The 25,743-nt window shown below is 39.0% G+C and overlaps 1 protein-coding gene across 1 annotated transcript in view; it reads left to right on the top strand.

Annotated features, from left to right (window-relative positions):
• The first annotated feature begins 13,844 nt into the window (after nt 1-13,844).
• UGT8 (UDP glycosyltransferase 8) overlaps nt 13,845-25,743 on the top strand; it is an 86,640-nt gene continuing 74,741 nt past the window's right edge. Inside the window, exon 1 of the mRNA XM_029941662.1 lies at nt 13,845-14,112. The gene's annotated coding sequence lies outside the window, so the exon portion shown is untranslated. The remainder of the gene's footprint in view (nt 14,113-25,743) is intronic.

Genomic DNA, 25,743 nt, shown 5'->3' with positions numbered 1-25,743 from the left:
AGTGTGAAATGAATGTTGACATTCATGACTTTACAATTAAAATAACAATTACAAGGTATAAATTTAATTTTTTTATTTAGTTTTCACACATGGTATTTGTTGCATAAAATACTATTAGCCAGGACCCCTAGATCTCTTCATTTAATTCCAGATCTGCTTTTAATGATCTCTTATCCTCTGACCTAATTAGTCATATGTTGTCCTAGACCATTATTACTTTATACAATACATATGGTATTAACAACATGGCATTAAATGGCATTGTTACTTGTTTTGTAGTTGGCATTAAATACATATCTATCAATAATTACTTTGAATATAAATGGACTAAATGCTCCAATCAAAAGATACAGGATGGCAGAGTAGATAAAAAAAAATAAGGCCCATTTACCTGCAGCTTACAAGAGACTAATTTCAGACCTAAAGACAGCCTACAAGAGACTCATTTCACACACACACACACACACACACACACACACACACACACACACAAATCGGTGTCAAAATAAAACTGGAGAAACAGTACTTATACTGGACAAAATAGATATTAAAACAAAGACTGTAACAAGAGATTAAAAAAAACAGTACAAAATAATAAAGGGAACAATTCAACAAGAAAATATAAAAATTGTAAATATTTATGCACCCAAAATGGAAGCACCCAAATACATAAAACAGTTAATAAGAAGCATAAAAAATAATCAATAGTAATACAATAATAGAAAAGGAAATTTAACACCTCACTTATATCAACAGACAGATCATTCAATCAGAAAACCCACAAGGGAACAGTGACTTTGAATGACACATAAGACCAGATGGAGTTAGCAGAACATTCCACCATAAACAGCAGATACACATTCTTTCCTTTTCTCTTTTTTAAACTTTATTTATTTATATTGAGAGAGAGAAAGAGTGTAAGAGAACACCTTCAAGAGAGGCAGAGAGAGAAAGGGGGGAAATAGGAGGAGAGAGAGACTCCTAAGCAGGCTCTGCATGGTAAAAAAGCCTGATGGGTAGCTTGAACTCAAAAACTGTGGGATCATGACCTGAGTTGAAATCAAGAGTTAGAAGCTTAACCCACTGAGCTACACAGGTGCCCTACATTCTTTTTAAGTGAACATGGAATATTCTCCCAAATAGATCACATATTAGGCTACAAAACAAATCTCAACAAATCCAAAAAGATCAAAGTCATACCGTGCACCTTTTCTGACCACAACACTATGAAACTAGAAGTCAACCACAAGAAAAAAATCTGGAAAGACCACAAACACATGGAGGTTAAGTAACATGTAGCAAACAATGAATGGGTCAACCAAGAAATCAAAAAAAGAAATCAAAGAGTACATGGAATAAAATGAAAATGAAAACACAGTGATTCAAAAACTTTGGGATGCAGCAGAAGTGGTTCTAAGAAGGAAGTTTATAGCAATACACACCTACCATCAAAGCAAGAAAAATATCAAATAAATAACTTAACCTTATACCTAAAGGAGCTAGAAAAAAACCCTACAAATAAAATTCAAAACCAGTAGAAGGAAGAAAATAATAAAAATTAGAGCAGAAAAAAAAGTTTTTAAAAACCCAAAAATGACAAACCAAAAAGCAATAAAGCAAATCAATGACACCAAAAGCTTGTTTATAAAAAAGATTTTAAAAAATGATAAATCTCTAGCCGACTTATCCAGAGGGAAAAGAAAGGACTCAAATAAACAAAGTCACAAAAGAGAAATAACAACTAATACCACAGAAATACAAACAATTGTAAGAGAATATTATGAAAAATTACATACCAACAAATTAGACTACCTAGAAGAGATGGATGAATTCCTGGAAACACAGAACCTACTAAAACAGAAGCAGGAAGAAAGAGAATATTTGAACAGACCAATTCCCAGCAAAGGGATTGAATCAATACTCAAAAAACTCCCACCACACAAAAGTCCAGGACCAGATGCTTATCAGGAGAATTCTACCAAATTCTACCAATACCTATTATTCTCAAACTATTCCAAAAATCAGAAGAGGAAAGAAAAATTCCAAATTCATTCTAAGAGGTCAGTATCATCCTGATTCCAAAACCAGATAAAAACACCACACACACACTTGCACATGGGCACACACACACATACACACATGGGCTATATAGGCCAATATCACTGATGAACATAAATGCAAAGGTCCTTAACAAAATACTAGCAAACACGATGCAACATTGCATTAAAAAAATCATTCACTGGGGTACCTGAATGACTCAGTTGGTTAAGACCCAACTTTAGCTCAGGTCATGATCTCTTGCTTCACAAGTTCCAGCCCCACATGGGGCTTTCTGCTGTCAGACCTGAGCCCACTTCACATCCTTTTTTCCCCTCTCTCTCTGCCCCTCTCCTGCATGTGTACTCTCTCTCTCTTTCTGTCTCTCTCTCAAAAATAAATAAACATTTAAAAAACTCATTCACCAGGTTCAGGTGGGATTTATTCCCAGGATGCAAGGGTGGTTCAATATTCACAAATCAATCAATCAGAGAAAGGATATATCACATCAAGCAGAGAAAGGATAAAAATCAAATGATCATTTCAATTGATGCAGAGAAGGCATTTAACAAAGTACAACATCTCTTCATGATAAAAACCCTCAACAAAGTAAGTTTAGAGGTAACATACCTCTACATAATAAAGGCCATATCATGAAAAACCCATAGCAAACATCATACTCAGTGGGGAAACTCAGAGCTTCCCCCTTAAGGAGGGGAGCAAGACGAGGATGTCTACTCTCCCCAGTTTTATTCAACACAGTACTGGAAGTCTTGGCACAGCAGTCAGACATAAAAAGAAATAAAAGACATCCAAACTGGTAAGAAAGAAGTAAAACTTTCACTATTTGCAGATGACATGACACTCTTTAGAAAACCTGAAGACTCCACCAAAAAACTACTGGGACTGGGGCGCCTGGGTGGCTCAGTCGGTTAAGCCTCCGACTTCGACTCAGGTCAGATCTCACGTTCCTGGGTTCAAGCCCCGCGTCAGGCTCTGTGCTGACTCTAGCTCAGAGCCTGGAGCCTGCTTCCGATTCTGTGTCTCCTTCTCTCTCTGCCCCTCCCCCTCTCATGCTCACTCTCTCTCTGTATCAAAAATAAATAAAATATTTAAAAAAAAAGTTTAAAAAAACCCTACTGGGACTAATTAATGCATTCAGTAAAGTTGCAGGATACAAGACCAAGAGGCATACTTAAGGTTAAAGCCTATGTTTCTGTCTGCTCCTTGCTTTCTTGCTTGGATGTGCAGCTATAGTATTCATACTGCCACCTTAAAAGCAGAAGGATTGAAAGAGTCCAAATCCTGATGGCACCACTGAGGCACTGCACAAAACTTGGGACCCTCCACCTCCAGATTTCTTATTATGTGAGATAAAGATCTTATTGTTCAGGCCGCTCCAGATGGTAATGCGCTGCTTCTAGATGAAAGCATTCTAACTGATACAAGGGAGAAGGAGAAGATCTTGGGTGATCATTAAAAGGCTATTGCCTTCAAGAGCACAAAATATCCTTAACAAATTCCCTAAGTATCAGTGATTATTCTTAATATTATATTTATATGACAGAAAATTTTTATTAACTATTTTCCATACCGGTTTTTAATATCTTGCTTTGCCATCCATAAATCATATATCCGTATTCCTCTATGGGCTTCTTTTTATGTTAGAAAATTTCAAGTACCATTGACACAGGTGTGAACTGCATAGGTCTACTTTTGAGAAATTTCTCTGTAAATATAATATACTACTATAAATGTATTTTCTCTTATGATTTTAATATTTTCCCCTAGATTACTTTGTATGTTGAGTATTGTAGGAATACAGCATATGATACATATAACATACAAAATATGTGTTAATTGACTGTTTATGTTATGTGTAAGGCTTCCGGTCGGTAGTAGGCTATTAGTTTTCGGGGGGGGGGGGTCAATGCTCCCAACCCCTTGTTCAGGGGTCAGGTAGTTGTATGTGCTTCTCCTAGATATCAGGTTATAGTTTTCTTTCAGCACTCACCAAACATTTGTGTTTCTATGTGTGTGAGGGGAAGTTAGAAAATACGGGTTCAAATAAAATAATGAAAACATATAGTTCATGTGCACAAGGAATGCAGTCTTTTTTTAATTTTTAAAAATGTTTTATTTATTATTGAGACAGAGAGAAACAGAGCATGAGCAGAGGAGGGACAGAGAGAAAGGGAGACACAGAATCCAAAGCAGACTCCAGGCTCTGAGCTGTTAGCACAGAGCCCAACCTGGCTCTAACCCACGAACTATGAGATCAGGACCCGAGATGAAGTTGGACACTCAATCGAATGAGCCACCCAGGTCCCCTGCAATGCACATTCTAGTAGCAACTTGACATGTATATAAATAACCACAGACCATATAGTCAAGGTAAAAATTTGACCAAAAAGCTATGGTACCTGAAAGAAGGAGAGGTTCCAGGAATGCTTCACAATGGAGTTTAAATTGCATGATGGTTAGGATTTTTTTTCAATGGAATGGGGAAGAGTATGTTCCATAACTCTCTGTATTTATAATATATTTCCTTCTGCAAAGCATATATCCCTAGCTTGGAGACTGATTTTTCTGGAGTGAGGATCTCAAAATGGGACGTAGTCAGTTTGAGCTGTATCTTGAAGAACATAACAGAGCATCTGTAAACAGTTTTCATTTTTCTTCATTCTGTTTCTGTTCAACTGATCCAAGAAGTTGTTTTATCTGAGTTTTTGTCATATATCTTTTGCTGAATTTGGGTCCAACTTAGAAGAATGTTTAAATATATGTGTTTGTGGGGAATTTTAGTGGAAGAAGCAAGTCTACTTCCTTGTTTCTTAACATCAGACTATTTTTGTGAAGTTATTTGTTCTTAGTATCAGATCCTTTGTATTTCCTAAAATTCTTCATGCTCCCCTCCCCTGGAAATTGATATCCAAGACTAGAGTCACGTATTTAATCTCTCTAGCTATATTTGAAATTTTGTGAACACCAATGGTGTCAGGAGCTGTCACATATATTTAGCTATAGTTCCACTGTAGTTCGGCTCTCTAAGGCAAAAATATTTTCATTCAGGGGCTTCTGGTACTAAGCAGCCATTCATTTATTTATTGATTTAACACAAGATTTTTTAGCATACTTTGAACCAGGTAGTGTTTTAGGTCCTGAAGATATTAACAGTGGATTTAAAAACTAAAGTCCTTCTTCTCATGGAGACTAAATTCTAATGGTAGCTCTGATTAGCTTGAAAATAAACCAGCGATCAAATTCTTCTCAAACGTCATTTTTTCAAGAGAGCCTTCCCAGACATTTTTCAGGCTCTGTTCCCATATTACTCTGCTAGTCTACTGTTTTTTTCTCCCTGACAGCGATGATTTGCTCTTCCCTTTGTCTCTCTATCCCTATTTCTCTTCTCCCCAGTCCCCTCAATAAGCTGTGAGCTAGAAGGCTAGGACCAATATTTTATCATCTTTGATTTAAAATAAAATATATTCAACAGATCTTTATAAGTGAATGAATGAATGCAGCTAATATTTGGTAATCACTATGTTTGTGAAAACTTTAGGGGCCACCTCACCAAAATTTCTTTCTCAATGTGTCATGGAAATTCAGTGTGTATGGATTTCTTACCATATGAACCAAAATTGATATTCCATAACACAGCATGGAGCTTTGATGGTACATGTTTAATTGACAATCAGCAGTTTAAAAAATGCCTTATCTTGAACTTCTGGGCCATAAAATATGTGTCTTTTAAAAATCATTGTAGGGAAATGTAGGGAATGGCTCCAAATGTTTCAGAAGACCAGCTCACTAACCTAAGAGTTTCCAGAACTTAATGTTAAAATGTATTAGTTAACTTTGGTCATGCAACACCATACTTTTCTTTTATTCTACTTTGATATCGGAATCCGCAGAGGTGTATACAAGGAAGCTGCTTCCCAGAAATGACATTAAAATTGAGTTGTGGGTGCCTGGGCGGCTCAGTCTCTTGTGCATCTGACTCTTGATTTTGGCTCAGGTCATGATCCCAGGGTTGTGGGATCAAGCCCTGTGTCAGAAGTGTGGAGGCTGCTGAGTTAGGATTCTGTGTCGCTCTGCCCCTCTTCCTCACTCACATGTGTGCCCTCTTTCAAATAAAAAAAAAAAATTGAGTTGTAAAGGAAGGTGGTAGTTGAACAATCTACTTCACTTTCACCATGCCTAATACATTGGGGGAAAATAACTATTAGAACTTTAGTAGCAACAAACTACAAGGTCAATACCTGCCTCAGGTAGAGTCAGCTGTAACCAAGTTCACTGTGTCAAGGCTGTAGTCAGTCTAGGAAAAACTGATTTCACTTCAGAAGATAAATGAGAAGTGAATACATTTTGCCTTCATGTTATATATATAGGGTTTCCTTAGAAAGTGCAAAGTATCACCAAAGATGTCATTTGGTGACTTATAAAATACCAGAGGCTTTAGAAAATTCTCCTACATATTACCTCATTTAATCTTTACAATTCTGTAAAGAAGGTATTTTACTGACATTTTGCAAGTTGGAAAATGAGGCATCAATAAGTTGTGTGATATACTTAAGTTCACATGCAGCTACCAAGTGGCAGTACCAGAGTGAAAGTCCAAAGTTCCAAGGTTGCCTCAGTGAGGTCATTTAACATAAAGGGAGGCATTTTAGAAGCCATAGTAAATACCAAAAATCAGTTCTGACAATATACTATGCTGATACACATGCTGGGTGAGACTGTAACTTTTTTGTGTGGAAGTGATTTTCTTCTGTGAAACTACCAGCAAATGGGTGTGAAGAAAGGTAGACTGCTTTAAGGAAATAGTTAAGGGGAGGGGATTAAAGAGAAAAGAGGAAACAAGAAAGAATTTCCTATTCTTTGAGGAATGTAAGCTTCTCACTAACTTTACATACACTGTATTAGTGCTGGTATAGTGTAGGAAAAATATTTCAGCAACAAATTTTAACACTATTCAATATTCATGGGGCTGATTTTGCAATCCACTCTATTTCTCATTACCATTTCAAGGGTTTTAAAAATAAACATTTATTGTAATTAAGCTACAATTATTATATTGCTATTGTTCAGTTATAAGTCCAGAATCCAAATCAGGGTTAATTCTTAGATATTTCAAAGAAAAATCTTTTTAAGTAGGCTTCATGCCCTACACTCGAATTCACAACCCTGAGATCAAGACCTGAGCTGAGATCAAGAGTTGGATGCTTAATACACTGAGCCACCCAGGCGTCTCTACTTCAAAGAAATCTGTATTCACAATTTACAACACTCATAATTTAATAACTTATTTCTATTATCTCTAAAAATTATTAGAGCTAGACAAATGCTTACCATTAAAATGCTTCAAGTTTTCTCATCTATAACATGAGGGAGTTAAAGAAATAATTCTGAAATCTGGCTGATGATCAAAAAAAAATTGGGAGCTTTTGTTTTTAATAATTAAAAAAACTTTTGAATGGTTTTATATTTACAGCAAACTTGATGATATAGTCCAGAGAGGCCCGCCACCCCACACCCACTTCCCCTTATTAACATCATATTTTCATACGGTACATTTGTTATCATTAATGAACCAGTACTAACACATGATTATTAACTACACTCTGTACTTTATTCAGATTTTCTTACTTTTTTATCTTATGTCCTTTTTCTGTTCCAGAACCCCATCCAGGTTACATCACATTAACTCATAATGTTTCCTTAGGCTCCTCTCTGCTGTCATAGATTTTTAGACTTTATATTTCATGAGAAATACTGGCCAGGTATTTTGTACAAGGTCCTTCAACTGGAAATTAGCCGATGCTTTTTTCATAATTAGACTTGAGCTTTGGGTTTGGGGGAAGAAGATGGGCCATTTTCTAAAATACACATTTTTGTACTTGTTTCTAATTTGGTGGTTCTGGAGTGGGACCTCAGACTTTAAAACTGTTCAAAATCGCCTCAGGGTTCAATCATTGATTACACTGTCTCTTCTGGTAGGTGCTATTTGCTATGTCTAATAGCCACCTGACTTGAGTTAAGGATTAGGGTTTGAGGAACTAATCTTTCTGCAATTCGCAAAAATCTTTAGTTATTATTTATTTCTTTTTGATATTCTTGCCTTTCTTTTCTTCTGAAACTCTATATGTATCATTGAGTTAACACATTCTCCAGGTCTCTTAACTTTTGCGTGCGTGTGTGTGTTTCTCTCCTCCATCCTGAAGGAATTTCTCAGAATGATCTTAAGATTTACTAATTTCTCTTCACAAATGTGAAGAATTTATTCCATAGAGTGAATTTTTAAGATTTCCACTTTCTTTATGTTCACACTTTTCTTGAGATAGGTTTTTGCTTTATTATTTCAAAAGAAATTTTTTTTAAATTTTATTTTATGTTTTTTATTAATTTTTGAGAGACAGAGAAAGAGGAAGATACAGAATCTGAAGCAGGCTCCAGGCTCTGAGCTAGCTGTCAGCACAGAGCATGACGCGGGGCTCGAACCCACAAACCATGAGATCATGACCTGAGCTGAAGCTGGATGCTTAACCTACTGAGCCACCCAGGTGCCCCCAAAAGAAATTATTTAATTTTGATTTTTAATAGATTTATTCCTTCATTAAGTGTGTTTTAAAGTCTTTGTCAAATAGCTCCATTATTTTTATTTACAGAGGTGTAAGGGTGGCTCAGTCACTTAAGCGTTTGACTTCAGCTCAGGTCATGATCTCATGGTTTGTGAGTTTGAGCCCCACGTTGGGCTCTGTGCTGACAGAGGCTGGAGGCTGCTTAGGATTCTATGTCTCTCTCTCTCTCTCTGTCCCTCCCTTCCTCATGCTCTGTCTCTGTTTCAAAAATAAACAAACATTTAAATAATTTATTTACAAAGAATTCAAGCTTGGGACACTATAGCTTTTAGTTGCTCTTCTTAACATTAAAGTTCTTTGTGTGTATTTGGATTTTAGGATACATTTCATTTTAAACGGAGAGGATTTTTTTTTCTTGCCTAATCATTTTCAGTGCCTACAACTGCCTTCACCTGGCACTCCTGAGCTACCAATCCAGAACCAAGTTAAATAACAGCATTTTAAGGCTTCTGCTATGAGTAAATATTGGGAACATCAAAAGTCCAGCCACTAAAGTCAGTTAGTAACTTGATTGGATTCCTATGTTTGAGTTTTCAGATGTCCATACCGTCACTGTTTTCTATGTAGCTAGGTTTCTAAGCCTTTTTATTTAGACTTTGTTCACATGTGTGGGAGTCCTGGCCCACTCCTGGTTTCAAGGAGTGAATCTGGCTTTATCCTCTTCCTGTACAGAGTACTGAATTAGTTATCAAGTGCTGTATAACACAGTACCACAAACTTAGTAGGCTAAAACAACTAGTAGTAGTAGTAGTAGTAGTAGGCAATAACTCAGGGGTCTGAGTAGGGTTGCCTGGGTGGACCAGGGGTTTCTCAAGGTTATGTGCTAGGTGTCGGCCAGGCTGCTTCTGATCCGGCAAGTATATATGTTAAAGTTAATTCCGTTCTTGGCAGAATTCATTTTTCAACAGCTACGTGACTGAAGACAACTCATTGAGAGCTTTTGGTTCATGCCACTCTCAGATCCTAGAAGCTGCCTATAGGTCTTTGCCATGAGGACCTCCCCAACATGGCTGATCATTTCATCAAGCCTGCAAGGAGAGTCTCTCTACTTAGTGAGTACCGAGGTCCTCTTTGAAGGGCTTTCACCTGATATCCTTAAAGTCACACATTCCCAGGATAATCTCTTTTAACTCAACATCCTCCAGATTTGGGGTCCTAACATAAGAAAATTTCCTTTAGCTTTGTCATATTCTAACAGCTAGAAGCAAGACAAAGTCCTAACCACACACAAATGGAGGGGGTTATAGAAAGCATGATGGCAGGAGGTGAGAATGAAGGGGTTACCCTGGGGTCTGTCTGTTACAAGCACCTTTAGTCCAAAGACCACTATCTGTGTCTGGTCCCAGAAGTCACAACCCTTGGCCCTGGCTTGGATCCCTGTTTTGCTTTTCTGTCCTATTTCTAGTTCAAGAGGATGTTTACCTTGTTTCTTAATCCCTCCATATCTACTTGGTATGTTTTTCCCTTTTATATTATATCAGTCATTAATTTTTGTGTGAATCACAGGTTATGTAAAAGCATAAACTTAGAAAGCCATTTTACTCTATCTATGTTTTGTAAAAATTTCTACCTGAGCAGGGTTAGAACAGGTTTCTGAAGCTCCATATGTTTTAATGGTAAGGAAGTATTTAACAAAATGGTTTTGGGAAGAAGGTCTTGTAGACAGGATTATTTATGGTATGAAAGTATAAGCAATTGGTAAATAAAACTAGGTGCAGCTAGCCATTACATTTTAAAAACAATTTTAAAAGGAATTTGTGTCTGCTTTACAGTAAGAACCTCAACTTCTAATTATACCCTGGAAAGATCTACGCAGGCTTGATGTCCTCACATTATAGAAATATGTTGTCACTGAAGTAGGTTTTTTTTCTACCTGGCTTGCCCTTTTTTGTGCAATATTACTTCAGACAGTTTATTTACTACAACATAGTCCTTTGCTACACAAAAGTAAGGAAAGCAGTGAATGAAAAACAAGGCAAGAATAGAGATACTCAAAACAGGATTCCAAATATAAAGTAAAATATGCAAAGGTAACATAATATGTCTGAACACTAGGGCCAAAGTCTTCGGTGTTTGTTGTTTTTCATTGACACAGAAATCTACTTTCTTTGTAGACCTTGCAAGGGTCGGGCTTAGGGCTAATACTTAAGACAAGCATATACTTAACAGTTTTATTTGAGAGCCAAAGTCTGAGAAAGTGACTACCAAGCACTATAATCTCAAGAGAACCATATGAAATGAGTCACATATAATTGCTTATACCAATCTGCAAAGGCAAGTCCCTTATTTCTTTTCTGAAAACAATACAATTAATTTTTTATATGAAAAGGCAGAGGGTGTAATCCTAAAAAAAATAATAATAGATTCTGGGGGTCTTTAACCTTCCGAATAAATGCAAGTCGACTATGCAGGTTAATTCATGTTTACTTTGGGAAGTACACAGACCATGGTACTAGGGTGACAGAATAAAGGTTAGGAAACTTTGAGATTTTAGAATTATGTTTGATGGTTCTGAGAGCTGCTATAAAGGTGATAAGAAAAAGATATGGATGAAGATTAGCATCCATAAAAGTATAAAGCGGATATGGTAAACATGACAGTTCTTCTGAAAGAACTGGTTGGTAGTTCCTGGAGCTCATGATGTATTCAGGTCAAATAAATTATGGTGCTATAAGTGCAATATATGATAAAACTCTTTAGTTCCGGGAGGCATTATAGGCTAACTACAGAAAGGCTGTAGGAAGTAACACCTGCAAAATCGGTGGGAAAGGAAGCTATTGTGGACACAGTCTTACCTGTGATGCCATTCAGCACCAGCTTCCTCCCCTTTAAAACCTTGGCTGGATCACTGAGACTCAATATCAGGCTATATAAGAATCCAGTATGGCAAAGTTCCCAGTTCTCAAAGGCCAAAGGCCAAAAGATTTGCTACGTCCGTAAGTTTTCTACCACTAACTCTGAACAGTGTTCATTGTGAAGTTTTGGAAATTATTTAAGATTTAACATAAAGGGCACTAGATTAGAGAGCAAAGTTTCATTGATGACATTTTCTAAGCATGAAAATAAATATTGCTTTAGAAGAACATATAAAATAAGCTAGTGATGTCTACTATCATGTAATCAAAATGATTACAAACATAAGCTTTTTTGGCTTGTCTTTTATATGAGCTATTCTTTTAGACAATTAAAAAAAATCTTTTGATGAGAATCTGTAAGTTGTCAGGTGATCTAGCCATCTCCATTATTTCCACAGTTCCAGAAAACCCTCTTTGTTCCTCCAAGCCTTCTTCTCTGTTACAATTTGGGCCATAGTTTAACATTTTCTAACTTAGTCTATAATGCATAAAATCAAATTATGATGAAACTGAAAAAACATTTTGCACACATTAAAAATTATGAAAAATAAAATTAACTAATTTGCACACATAAAAACATGGAGCATGGCACATAAGTATAGAGCAGACAATTGAAACTGAAAGCAAGATGTTTGGAAGGTAATAAGAAAGGAAGAAAAAGGAAAAAGTAAAGAACAAAAAGGAAAAAGTGGAGAAATGATGGTGTGCTTTTTTTTCTTACAGACTTTGTGTATGATCTTCATTCTGTATGCTCTCAGGCTTAGTGTTTTTATAACTATAATTCAGAGTCCACAGAAAACAGGAATTAAAATAATGGCAAAAATTTAAAATTGGATATATGGGAAGTCACATCCCTTTTATCACAAAGCATCTTTGTACTATGCTTGCTTATTGAGCAGTTGTTCTGGGGTAAAAGACTAGACACAGCAATACACAGGAAAATAATCCACACAAAATATACAGTAATGCATTTTCTTTCCAAAAGTCTGACAAAAATCTCACCTGGTGTTCAGTTTTATACTTTTATTAAGCTAAGCAATGTGACACAAAATTTAGAAAGGTTTTCATAAAATAAAAGTTATAATTTTTGCTTAATTTCTAAAGAGTTTTTTTAACCAAGAGTTTACATACGTATTATCAATACACCAGCTTGCAATTGCTTGAACAATGGCGTGAAGCTTGATACCTGAGGGTACAGAGCTATTAAAGTAATGCTTAAGTTCTCTTATGTCAGGGTTTAAATATGTAACGTTTGTGCGCAGTGGCAGCGTTTTAGCTTCTGGAGTTTCTGCTTGACATGATTTTTGCTTTTCTGAAAGATGTAGCATAAACAATTCTGCTCACGTCGTATATGTATTTATTGAATACAATGCTAATCAGGCTTAGAGAAAAATTGAACAACATTGTTAGGTCTTCCTGATTCCCAGGAAGCTCACAATCTACCATCAGACTCTTAAAGGAGCTTGGCCTTTCGGGTCTGAGGCGCCGCCGCAGGAAGGCTGCTCCAGTAGGCCTGGGTACTCAAACTTGCTTCCTGGCCGGAACGCCAACTTGGCAAATATCTGCTGCTGGCAAACAGATTAGTAAGGATAACGTCGCCACAGACTCAACCAAGCAAAGCATAAATGGCCCTTTCAGCTCGAGCCTGCAAGAAGGGATGTTACTGAGCCCAGCAACCCAAAATACTTTTTCCGGGATCCCGAAACTCGAGTGTTTGTTTTAACGCTTTCGGATTCACGAGGCAGGTGCCTAACTCTTCTCCCTCGATTTCTTTCGCGTATCCCCTCTACCTCCTTGCCTAAGTTCAACTTTTTAATGGGTGGAGGAGGAGCGAAGGAGGCTAGGAGGCTGGGAAGGTGAGAGAAGTGGCGCTACCACCACGCAGATTCCCGCCGCGCTAGCGTGATGCGGGGGGAGAAAAAGGCGGGCACGGAGACCAGAGGGGTGGTGGCAGAAAGGGCACAAGGCACGCCTTGCAGGGGGAACAGGAGGCGGGGCCACGTGCCAGTCCCAGGGTTCCCAGCTCGAGCGCAAGCGAAGGGCTACCGCGCGTTCCGGCTGGCCAGCCGACAGCAGCTCCGCGGGCGAGCATCCCAGTCCCAGGACCTGCCCCTCGCCCAGACCGCGAGGGCGTGGCAAGAAGGCGCGTCCGCATCCATGCCCCAGCCCCGGGAGCACCAGGCGTTCGCAGACCCAGGCGTGTGATGAGGGGCTGAGCGCGTGGCACCCGCGTAGTGCCCCGCTGAGCCGGACGCGGGACGAGAAAAGCGCGCTCCAGCTCGTCTAGCAGTGCGCTGGGCGGGGCGCGGCTGGGGTGGGGGCGGCCACCCGCGGGGAGCAGCGGTGGAGCAGGCGCGCTGCGGCCCCGAGGGAGGGCACCGTTAAAGCTTGCCATCAATCGTGAGCCCAGAGAGTCCGTCCTAAGCTAACACACTAACGCTTACAGCCTCCCTCACGCCCCCAAACCACCGAAGGCGGCGACACCTGATCTAGCGCACAAACACGGGTCCCTTCTGTCCCCGGATACAATTACGTGGCAAACACACACTCAAACTCACGCGCAGCAGCCAAGAGCCGAGGTAAGTAGAGGCACCACGCCGTTTCAGCCGGCGGAAGGGGGGCGGGTGGGAGGAGGAGATGGGCGTCGTTTGCTCCCCGAGGTGAGTGCTTAGCGAATGGCTACAATCCAGGGGCGGGGGAGGGGGGAAGGGGGCTAGGGATTGGAAGGTGCAGATGGGGTTGGGCTGAACAAAATAGGAGTGGGGGGAGTGAGGTTGGCGGAGTACGGAGAAAGGTCAAGGTTGTGGGGCTGTGAAAGAGATCTTTCCCAGCTACCCTCGATCGCTCCCGTTCTCCTTTCCTTTCCCATATGGCACCGGTTTGAGGGTCTTCTCGAATTCGTGTGTGAACTTGGAGAGGGAGGGGAAGAGAGAACACCGCGCGAATCTGGCGTAGGATCTTGCACTTGACCCTGGAGGAATGGGCATCAGGGAGTCCCAAGACCCAAGCCGCCGCGGGCGGGGATGCGGTCCAGGAGGTTTCGGACCTCTCCCAACAGTCTTCTATTTCGTCCTCTCCCTAAAGGGGAACTTGATGTGTTGGGGGAGGGGAGTGTCTCTCGGAGCTGCGCGCTCACACGCTCGCTCACACTCTTTGAACCTTTGAGCTTCTGCCGGAGCCCGCGTGCCCGCGCGACCCCTAGGAATGTACAGTGGCGGCAGGGCTGCGCGCCGTTTCCCGCGCGGTTGGGGGAACCATGCGGGGTGCCCTCGCATTCGAGAAGCCTGTGCAGGGTGCTGAGGTTGGAGAGGAGTTGAGAGAAGGACGCGCTGCAGGAAGTAGGGCGCCTTTCTCGGGCTGGAGGAGCGGCGAGGCGGCCTGGGATGCGTGATTAGGGGTTGTATGAGGCGAAGCGCATCGGCAGGCGCAAGTCTGTGCCGCGCGACGGGGCAGAAGGACAGCCAGAGGCGGCGAAGGGCGTCGCGAATCTGTATGTGTAAACTCACTTGTTTAATTTCAGGTGTATAAAGTTGCGTACGGTGAATGTACTCCTCTGCAGCACTTCCTTGGGGAAAGAACCGCCTGTGTATCTGTACCTGAACCGCTGGTTCCCATCACCTTAAAGCAAACCAGGGCACCGGGAGGGGACAAGGTGGGAGAACTTCTGGTGTCCCGAAGACTGACTCTTTGCAAGGCCAGATAGGGTTAAGTAGCCATTCTTAAGAAGCAGAGGGCGAATCACAGGAGGACGGCGGAGGGCGGCGTTCTTAACCTGGTTTGACCCCGGGTCACCTCTGTCGTGAGTCAGTGTTAGTAATGGGGACAGCCTTTTATTTAAGGTCGGTTCCACCTAGAAAAGATCAAACAACAAACAAACAACACTACTCTAAAAGCCTCAGTCCCCTCAGGCTGTCACCTTTGTACAATGAATTTTTCAAGATTATGGCCTGAAGCTGTGGCTGTTTGACTCTACGACAAACTTTACCTTTTCTGGTAGTTTCATGGTCCAAAAAAGGTCTCCACTCAGAATTGTTGTTCTTTATATCCTTGAGGGAGTGGGGGGGAGACGGAGACTGCCATTTGTAGGAAAGAAAGTCCTTTTAAACTGGTATTCTAATCGTATTAGAATTAATCACACTTTGTTCTCTGGAGATTTTTAAATTAATTGAAGAGTCATGCACCTCAGTGTTATATGGTAAGGGAATCCAGAACTTTGTTAACTGAGTAAATTCATAAATCAGCAGGGTTTTTTGTTGTTGTTTTCAATCCCAGAGTGGATATAATTTTCTCCTATGAAAACTATCTCCTGGTTGTTAGTTTGAAGTTTTGCTTTAGGAACAGAACTCTGCTCAGCAACTATTCTAGATAATTCCAGTGGTAAATAAATACTCTAGTATTGCTTGATTTGCCTGCCACCCACAAAATAAAATTGACACCTAGTGTTGTGTGATGTAGTGCCATAGGACTGTTTAAAAATGACAGTGAAGCGAAGTGCCTTGACATTTGGTAAAAGCTGAATAGTATATTAGTAGCTGGGCATAACTGAGTAGAAACAATACTTCTGACTTTTTCTGACTAATACTACCGTAGAGATTTAAACTCTTCTTAAGTCTATAATTTCCAGAGCTTTATGCTTGTTGTATTAATACTAGATACACTTATTAGGATAAGTAAATGGGTGGAGTAAAGAAAGATATTCACAACAAATAAAATATATTGCTTACGTAAAGAGTTTGACAGTTAACGTATAATTTGAATTACTTAAAACATTTCAAGGTACCTTATCAGCTTAATTACCATTTAAATATTGATAACAGAGGAAGAAAATAACCACATTCCTAATTCTCAAACTCCTTTTCAAAGTTATTTTTCAGCAGTATTGATTTGATGCTGGTTGATTCACAGTAAATTTTCAGAATATACTAGGAGAATAAGAACTTTTGTTTTTAGAATATATAATAATATGTAATTTATTGATATTGATACCATCTGGGTAGTTGCTTATTTAGATAAGTGCATTTTCTCATAGCTGACCCCTCACGTGATTAATTACTGAAATTTAAAAACTCAGTTATTAAAACAAAAAACTAATTTCTAAATCTTACACTCTTACTTGCTTCCCTGGAGTTAAGTTACTTTTTCTGTTGGGTTGTTTTTATGAGCATGAATTCATAAAGAATTGAATAGTGCTATTCGTTGAGGTGTATAGAGCTGTTTTTGTTTATAGTGAATGTCTTGGTCTGCCCCACTGAAATACTAGATTGGAGACAGAAGTACTATTCTTCCTTTTATGGTTTTTCTGGGTCCTCTTTCTGTTATCAGCTATCACTTTCTCCTGTCAGGCTGTGAGCGAGTCCTATCTGCTTGCTGCTGTACTATCTGTTGTCTTTTTTCTGTGAAATGGTGTGGGCTATTGCCTGAGTATAAAGCCTGTGGCCTTTGTGACAGATGCTTGCTGTTCTGATGCTTTACTTCTGGGCTGGATTGTAAGCTGTCTGGCTGAGGTTCCTAGAAGGATGGCCTCTACATAAATGGTTTTAATGTTGTTGTTGTTTATAGAATGTTTTGTGCGTGAGATCTTAAGAAGAATGGCTTAGTTTCAGACAGTTCAGTCTTGTGAAAAATCTTTGCTTTTCCGAGAAATTGAAGTAGCCCTTAAAAAAGTTAGATGAACATCTGACTCTTGGATTTGGCTCAGGTCATGGTCTCACGGTTTGTAGGATTGAGTCACACATTAGGCTGTACACAGCATCAGGCAGTGCAGAGCTTACTTGGGAATCTCCCCCGCCCCCCCCCCGCCCTGTTCCCTCTTTCTCTCTCAAAATAAATAAATAAGCTTTTTAAAAAAAGTTTACTTTTCTTATGGTAGGCCCAGATTGTTTTTGCTTAGGAATATGAATACAGTGATATTTTTCATACCTCGTTCTGCCATTGAAACTAGCTAACCATATATAATATTGGTAATATTTTCCTATTCTGGAAACCAGGAATAAGAAGTGTGATTTGATAATCTTGATCACCATATGTGAAGCAAGTTAATCACTTTAATATTATTTTGCATTCCTACCTATGGAGGAACTACATAATCAAATCAGTTTAAGTAAATTAGTTTAATTTAGTCTTGACAACAGTAGTAATCAATACCTTCCCAATCTAAAGCATTTTACAAACATTCATTCTTCTGTTCAACAAGTATTTATTAAAAGCTTACTGTGCTCTTGTGCTTTGGGGATATACAGACACATAGAGCCTGGAAAGGCTCTGGGTGTAAAAGGGTCAGTTAGAAAGAAAACAAACTTGTTTCAATAAGTGCAAAATAGTGCTGTAAGGTCTATGAGTGCTGTGATAAAGATATGCAGAGTGCCCTGAACAGGCATTTAGAACTGAGCAGGACACTAGAGAGGCTTCATAGAGAAGGTGACATAAAAGTCAGTATAAATCAGGGGCAAGGTCATGAGGGGCTGTTTGCCATCATGAAAAATATGGACCATTTTCTTTTCAAGTCTGTTTCAAACCAAGGAATGATATGATGAAAAGACAGCTCTCACAGCCATGTAGAAGGGTGGATCTGAGGAATAAGAGATAGGAACAGCAATCTAGAAGGTATTGGAGTGATCTTGTGGAGGACCTTACCATAGTGGTTGCAGTGAGATGAAGAGAAGTGTTTGGTCACATAGATGTTAAGGTAGGAGGATCTCTAGGATTAGGTGAGCAATTACATGATGAGTGGCATAGAAGGATGGAAGAGAGACTTTAAAAGGTTAGAGGAACAAGGATGATAGAGTTCAGTTTTGGACGTGAAGAATATGAAGTACTTATAGAAAATCCAGTTCTGAGCAGAGAGGTCTTGACTGGATAGATCAGGTAAATAAATGGATGGATGGAAGGATGGATGGGTAGGTAGGTAGATAAATGGATGGATAGATGGATGGATGAATGCACTGATTTAACAGTTTCCAGTATATGGTGGTTGTACAAAAAAAAAAGTCAATAGGTCTTCTAGGGCAGATACAAAGAGTAAGACAGAGATAGAAACCTAGGGAGATCTTAAAGTTTAAGTTGGGTGAGAAACAGGGAGCCAGAAAGAATGAGAGGTACAGAGTGAAAGGCAGGAGGACACTTTGGAGAACAGCTTTTTAGGAGCTTAAGAAGAGATTAAGTTCAAGAAGTTAGATCAGGTATTAAAACAGAGGGGCACCAGACAGTTCTGATTCTGCCCCTGACTAGCTCTGTGACCTTAAACTTAAGAAGTTAGTTCTCACCTACAAGAAGTGTCGAAGTGCCTATACCATATGGCTTCTGTGAGGATCAGTTGAGTTGAAGTCTGGCAGGCTCCTTGCCTGGAAGCTTATTGGTTTGTGTTCAATAAATGCTGGCTGTTTTTTATGAAAAGCTCAACTTGGATTTGGTGATAGTTTGTAGAGACTATTGCTTTCACCAGTACTTGCTCTCAGGGTTTCAGGAAGGTAATTTAGGTATATTTCAGATGAAAACTTGATCACATTTACAGCCTTTGAGGAGGAAGCCGGTGGAATAGGGGTAATTGGAAATTTTGAAGGGAGCAGAGAGAGCCATTGGAAAGCATTGCTTGAGGAGAGGGTGGGAATTGCATCAAGAGCTCTGGAAAAGCCCCTGGGGTTCTCCTTACAGCCACACCTCTATGCCTGGAGGGTTCTGTGGCACACGGGTTGTTTTATAAAAGCCTCTGGTGATCAAATCATAGACATTTTAAATGTTTTGTTAAACTATTTAAGGTATTATAAGTGTTAGATAATCTAATAAGGACATGGATTATTCATTTTAAAAGGTTAAAAAAACAACAAAAAACAAGACATGTTACTAAAACTGAACAAAATATTTAATATCATGATTCAGAAGACATTTCTATATCTTATGGGCTCTGAAAAGTCAACACTATGGGAAGCAATTATTGACTTGTATAATGGACCGATTCACTAATTTTTTAAATAAAAATTAGATCTACTGTAGTAATATTTAAAAATATCTACTTTTTTCCTTAGGATTTTCTCTATTTGGATGAAGTAATGCTTTATATTTATCTAAATTATCTAAAATTGATTTCTATTTTAATATGTGTGTACATTTTTCACCCTGTAATTAGTGGGTATTTGGGGGAAATGTCTGCATGTATCAGCTGGTTTGGGAAGCAATCAACGTTTGAACATAATGCATATTATTTACTAATTGATTGTAAGGTACATTGGTGATTAGTTGGTTATAAATAATATTGATTTTTTTCCTTTTTAGATCGAATTAGTATATATGTTTCAATACACACTTACTGTTTGTCATTTGTCACTTGTTTATATACCACTTAGTGTACACATAGTTTTTAGAATTTCTAATAAATGCTTTTTACTGAAATGAAATAAGATGTTCAGTAGATTTTAATTTGTTAATTTTAATTTATTTTTATTTTTATTTTTATTTTTTTGAGAGGGGGGAAAGGGCAGAGGGAGAGAGAATCCTAAGCAGGCTCCACATATGGAGCCTCAGGAAGGGCTTGATCTCACAACTATGAGATCCATACCTGAGCTGAAATCAAAAGTCTGACACTCAAGCCACAGAGCCAGCGAGGTGCACTGTAAGTTCAATATTTTTAAGGTTAATTATTATATGTGTTGTTTTCATGTGTTTTATGTGTGTAGTTTTTAATCTCTGATTATGCTCTTTACCTGAAATTTTTTTTTAAACCAGCTCTCTGTATTTTGGAGTTGAATTTTGGTGCTTTTTGTTCACTGCACTAACTTGCTCACAGTGTATGGTCTCATTCTTGCAAACCATAATGGTCTGTGTAGTTCCATATTGTATATTCACCACCTCAGTTTTAGACTTCTGTATTGTCCTGCTCAGCACTGCCTTATGGAGATGACAAATGCCATGCTTGACTTGAACATGCATGCCATGCTTAGGTCAAGCATTTCTGAGTGCAGAGCCAAACAAAAATGGAACCTTTGAATTTATGAATGGTGGGGTATCCAGGACAGCATATCAGTTTCTACTCTTTGGCTGGAAATTTACATAAGTATGAAAGCATTCGGAAAGCATGTGTCATTAGGAACATTTCAGAGATACTGTGTGTTTTGCTCTTAGCCTTGTGCTATTTATCTGTAGTGTTAATAATCAAAACATTCCCTTTATTGATTGTATTTGCTTGGACTTAACTTAGTTAACAGAAATTCCAATTCACAAAAAAATTTTACATTATAACTGACTTGGTAAATATTTGCTTGAGTTTGGAATATTATTAATATGAAATATGTTTTAAATTAGTAAGCACTTTTCAATCTTAAAAAATTAATACTTGAAATATTTTCAAGATGCTGTCATAATTTTTTAGCTATTTCATTGGCTATAACTAGTTTTAATAAATAATAACTGTGACAGCCATAGGGCTGATTTTCCTCCCAAGTGAGATATTTTAGTTTAATAATATGTCCTCATGAAATGTTTTAATTTTTTTCTAAGGTTTATTTATTTTTGACAGAGAAGCATAGCCAAGTGGGGGAGGGGCAGAGAAAGAGAGGGAGACACAAATCTGAGGCAGGCTCCAGCCTCTGAGCTGTCAGCACAGAACCCTATGAAGGGCTCAAATTCATGAGCTATGAGATCATGACCTGAGCTGAAGTGGGACACTTAACTGACTGAGCCTCCCAGAAGCCCCCTCCTGATTTTTCTTAATGTTTTTCTGTTTGTTTGTTTAAGTTTATTGATTTATTTTGAAAGAGATAGAGAGCGAGGGTGAGCAGGGGACAGGGAGAGAGAGAGAGAGAGAGAGAGAGAGAGAGAGAGAATCCCAAGCAGGCTCTGAGCTGGCAGCAATCAACAATGTGGGGCTTGATCCCATGAACCATGAGATCGTGACCTGATCCAAAACCAACAGTCGGCACTCAACCAACTAAGTCACCTAGGTGCTCCTGTCTTTGTGTATTTTTAATTTTTTTAAAAAAGAAAGTAGAATCAAGTGTATTTTTTGTATATTTCTGAAAAGTTGTATAAAACTTCAGTTTTTATAAGCTGACTCATATTTCTAGAATATAAAATAAAAGTGATGGTTGTACAGTTGTTTGTTAGTCTTTTATACTCTTATGTTTGAAATATTTTATAGCAAAAAATGTGGACAAACGTGGACACTAAGCATAGCAGTGTACCCAGAGACTTTTTATTTAAAGCAAAATCAAAGTAAATCTTTTCATAAAAAGAATCCTACTTTGATTAATCTGTTTTGCAAATTCAAATTTTCCTAATCTATTTAAGCTAACACACACCATCACCACACTGCTCCTAACTTGGGCATTCTTCTGTACCACATTTTTGAATGTAGTCATATCCACCAGAAGTGCTTAAACTTCTAAATTAAGATAAAAACTTAATGTAATCCTCATTATAATATCCCTTATTCTTTTTTTGTTGTTGTTGTTGACGTTTATTGTATTTATTTTGAGAGAGACAGAGACAGTGAGAGTGGGGCAGGAGCAGAGAGAAAGGGAGAGTGAGAGAGAATTCCAAGCAGGCTCATTATACCAGCTAGGATCCCGACTTCGGGCTTGAACTCAGGAAACCATGAGATCATGGCTTGAGCTAAAACCAAGAGTCCCATGCTTAATGGACTGAGCCACCAAGGTGCCCTATTATATCCCTTATTCTAAAGTGGAGGCATCAACAGGAGGAAATTTTTTTTTTTTTACACTAGTAGTAGAATGGATGATTCAGTAGTGTTGCCTTCCTGCTCCAAAGAGAGTTGCTCTAAGACTGGGCAGTTAGTGCAGGTCCTGCAGGCCCTTCCCTGTGGGTTCTCATACAGAAAGGCCCTTGTGCTTTACATAGCTTTTGCATTTGTGCTGTTGTTCTTGTTGTTAATTTGTTCTTAGCCAATCAGGAGAGGACGGCTTAGAGGAAAACTAGTCAAACAGGTTTTCCCCGTCTACTTAAATGGGGGGGAAAGCAGTGAAATTTGTGGATAAGGTCATGGGTGAAACTATTTTAAGGAATATTAATGCTAATCACTGACTCTTATTTTCTCCTGGGTTTTGAAAATACTTTGGGAGCATTTGTGAGCATATGTCTTAATGGAGCTGGAGTGAGCGTAAGGGAAACTGAAAGAGGTAAGTAAGAAATAGGGAATTAGAACAAGATAGAGAGAGGGAAAGGATATACAATAATGGAGGGGGAAAAAAAAAGCCCTAAGAGGAAGAGGACAAATATTTCCACGCCCTATCTAGGCTTTGTGTAAGCTTTGATCTGAGAATGAGTTTAATTAAAACAAGCAAACACCTGCAGTCTTCAATATCCAAAATAGGGAACACTCTACTGGGTCCCGGCTTGGTAGGAATGTTCGTGGGAAAATGTTGTAGTTGCTACCTCTTAACACTGACTATCTTGAAAGTATACCGTTCCTTGAACAGTAGCAAAGTGTTGTATTCGTAAAGCATTTGTGAAGTTTGCAAATCTCTGACTCATACACTCTGTCGTTTTATCTTCATTGCGCTCCTGAGCATTGGCCAGAAGATAGTCATGTTTTACAAACCATGACCTGGGCGTGCAGAACTCCTAAGGAACTGCTGGTGGTCACTAGGAGAGGTTGTGAGGATTTGGAACACAGGTTTCTTTCCTAGAGCAGGGCCCTGGAACCACAGCTCAGCCCCTGCTGAAACCTGGACCCCATGGGAATGATCTATAAGTCTTTTCTTTCATTAGATTTCACCAGAGACCCTTTTTTTTTGGTAATTAAAAAAAAATTTATAGTAGTTTATTGTCAAATTGGTTTCCATGTAACACCCAGTGCTTCTCCCCACAAGTGCCCCCTCCATGACCATCACCAGAGACTCTTTTCCACGTACTGAAATTTTCTTCCTTTTTACCCTCAGGAATGGTGGGCTCATGGATTGGGGTTTTATTATGAATAAATGACTCACAGATTTGCAAGTCTAGCTCTGACTCCTTAGGTGCTCTCACTTGCCTGTCTCCAGGCATAGAGTCTGCTGTTATTTTGGGAGTCCACCCTCTCCTTTTCCCCTTAGATCCAACATGGTCCTTAATTTCATCACTGCCTTTACAAAAACTCTTTTCGCACATTGATACTTTCCATTCACTTTCTGCTGTTCCTGCTGCTGCCTGACCACATCTATACCTCCTTCTCACTGTATCCTGGACCTCTGTTTTCTCCACTCTTCATTACTCACTGGGACCCATTTGCCTTCCATGAGTGCCATTTGACTGTGCCATTCATTTTCACATGGGAAATTCTGGCTTTCAGGGTTCTTACTCCAGCAGTAAGATCTGATCACCCTGTAACAGGCTTCCATTGATCAAGTTACATTTATTCTTGGAGGTATTCCTGGATATTCCTCCACTTGATTTTTCCTGCTTTTTTTTTTCTCTCTGTACTTGGCCAATTCTCATCCTTCACCATGTTGACCCTCAGACTATTGCTTCCTAGTCTCTTGTGCTTTTCTTTGACTTTCTTTTCTACCTTTGTTGATGATCCTTTAACACTTACTTAGATTAATTCTTCTTCCAAGGAGAGTCTGAGCTCTTAGAAGGTGGGCTCTCATTCATAGTTGCCTCATAATCCCTCAGACAAACATACTAATCACCAGATATTCAAATATAATTTTTTAAAGTTTTTTTAACATTTATTTTTGGGAGAGAGAGACACACACACAGAGCATGAGCGGGGGAGGTTCAGAGAGAGAGGGAGACAGAATCAGAAGCAGGCTTTAGGCCCTGAGCTGTCAGCACAGAGATGCGGGGCTCGAACCCACAAACTATGACATTATGACCTGAGCTGAAGTTGGCTGCTTAACCGACTGAGCCACCCAGGCACCCCTCAAACATAATTGAATGGTAGCTTTAGTGACTCATAAGACAGCAAAGAAGTTGCAATTTTCTATATGTATATTGATTCTTTTGGCTTTTTGTTCTTTCCCAAACTGCATTATTTAAATGTGAAATGTTCTATTATTTTATTTTTAAATGAAATGTTCTATTCTGCACAGACCACTATATCACTTAGTCACATCAGACAAAGTAAAGTCTGATCTGTTAATATCTGCTACCACTATATTATGGGTCCTTTGAACTCCTTATTATAATATAATATTAATTATAGTTTAGTAGGGTTTTTATTTTAATTTACCTAGGGCTTCTAATGAATGGAAGTACATTCATAGTTAACTCTAGTTAAGGCTAATAAAAGAAAATAATGACAGAGATAACTAAGTGTGTTTGGATTTTGTTTTGTATTTATATTTGAATATAAACACACACCTGATGTCATGAAACAGTCGTTGGAGGGAAAAATGATTACACACATGAGAAAGATCTGACTTCAGAGACATTTGAATGTCTCCCTTCCTCCCCACCCCCCAGATAAGACATTAGATACCAATTAATTCAAAGCACCCGATCAGGCCAAGTTCTTTTTCCCTCTTCTGTGCTTATTTCCTCCTCTGGCAATGGGCAAAATTCTCTAGTTTGAAATGTCTCCTCCTCTGTCTCCTTCTGGGCAGTAGGAATGGGACTAGGAATAAGAACATAATTTAAGGAATCTCTTCAGCTAAAAGAAAAAGAAAATAAGCAGGTTTGGTAAGACTGTTAAAAAGAAGTGATGCCTGACTCTGTTATTTGCCTATTTAAGACAAAAAAATTTTTTTTAATTTTCCAGAGCTATGTTATTTTGATCAATTAGATTTTATCTAAGCATATGCTTTGGAATATTGTTTTTGTTCAGATTTCACAACTATGCAAAAATATACAGCAGCAACATCCTTGGGCTGTCCGGCTCCCTCCATTTGCTGTTCCCTTCTCTTTCTTTCCTCCTTCACCTGCCTGCCCTTCTGGAGATAATATCCCTGCCTTTGGTGGAGAATTCAGAAGAGAGATCCTAGTGATTGGGTTACAAATTGGAAGGAGGGATATGGGAGCTGGGGTCACAGGCGTCTGACCATTGCTAACATAGAAGGCGGTCATTTTGTTCAAATCACCCTGTATAGGGCGCCTCGGTGGCTTAGTTAAGAGTCCCACTTTGGCTCAGGTCATGACCTCGCAGTTCATGAGTTCAAGCCCTGCAGCAGGCTCTGTGCTGACAACTCAGAGCCTGGAGCCTGCTTCAGACTCTGTGTCTCCCTCTCTCTCTGCCTCTCCCCTTTTCTCTCTTAAAAATAAATAGATAGTGAAAAATCTTAATT

The sequence above is a fragment of the Suricata suricatta genome, chromosome 1, assembly GCF_006229205.1.
Source record: "Suricata suricatta isolate VVHF042 chromosome 1, meerkat_22Aug2017_6uvM2_HiC, whole genome shotgun sequence".
Taxonomy (NCBI): Eukaryota; Metazoa; Chordata; class Mammalia; order Carnivora; family Herpestidae; genus Suricata; species Suricata suricatta.
This window is presented reverse-complemented; position numbering and strand designations above follow the sequence as displayed.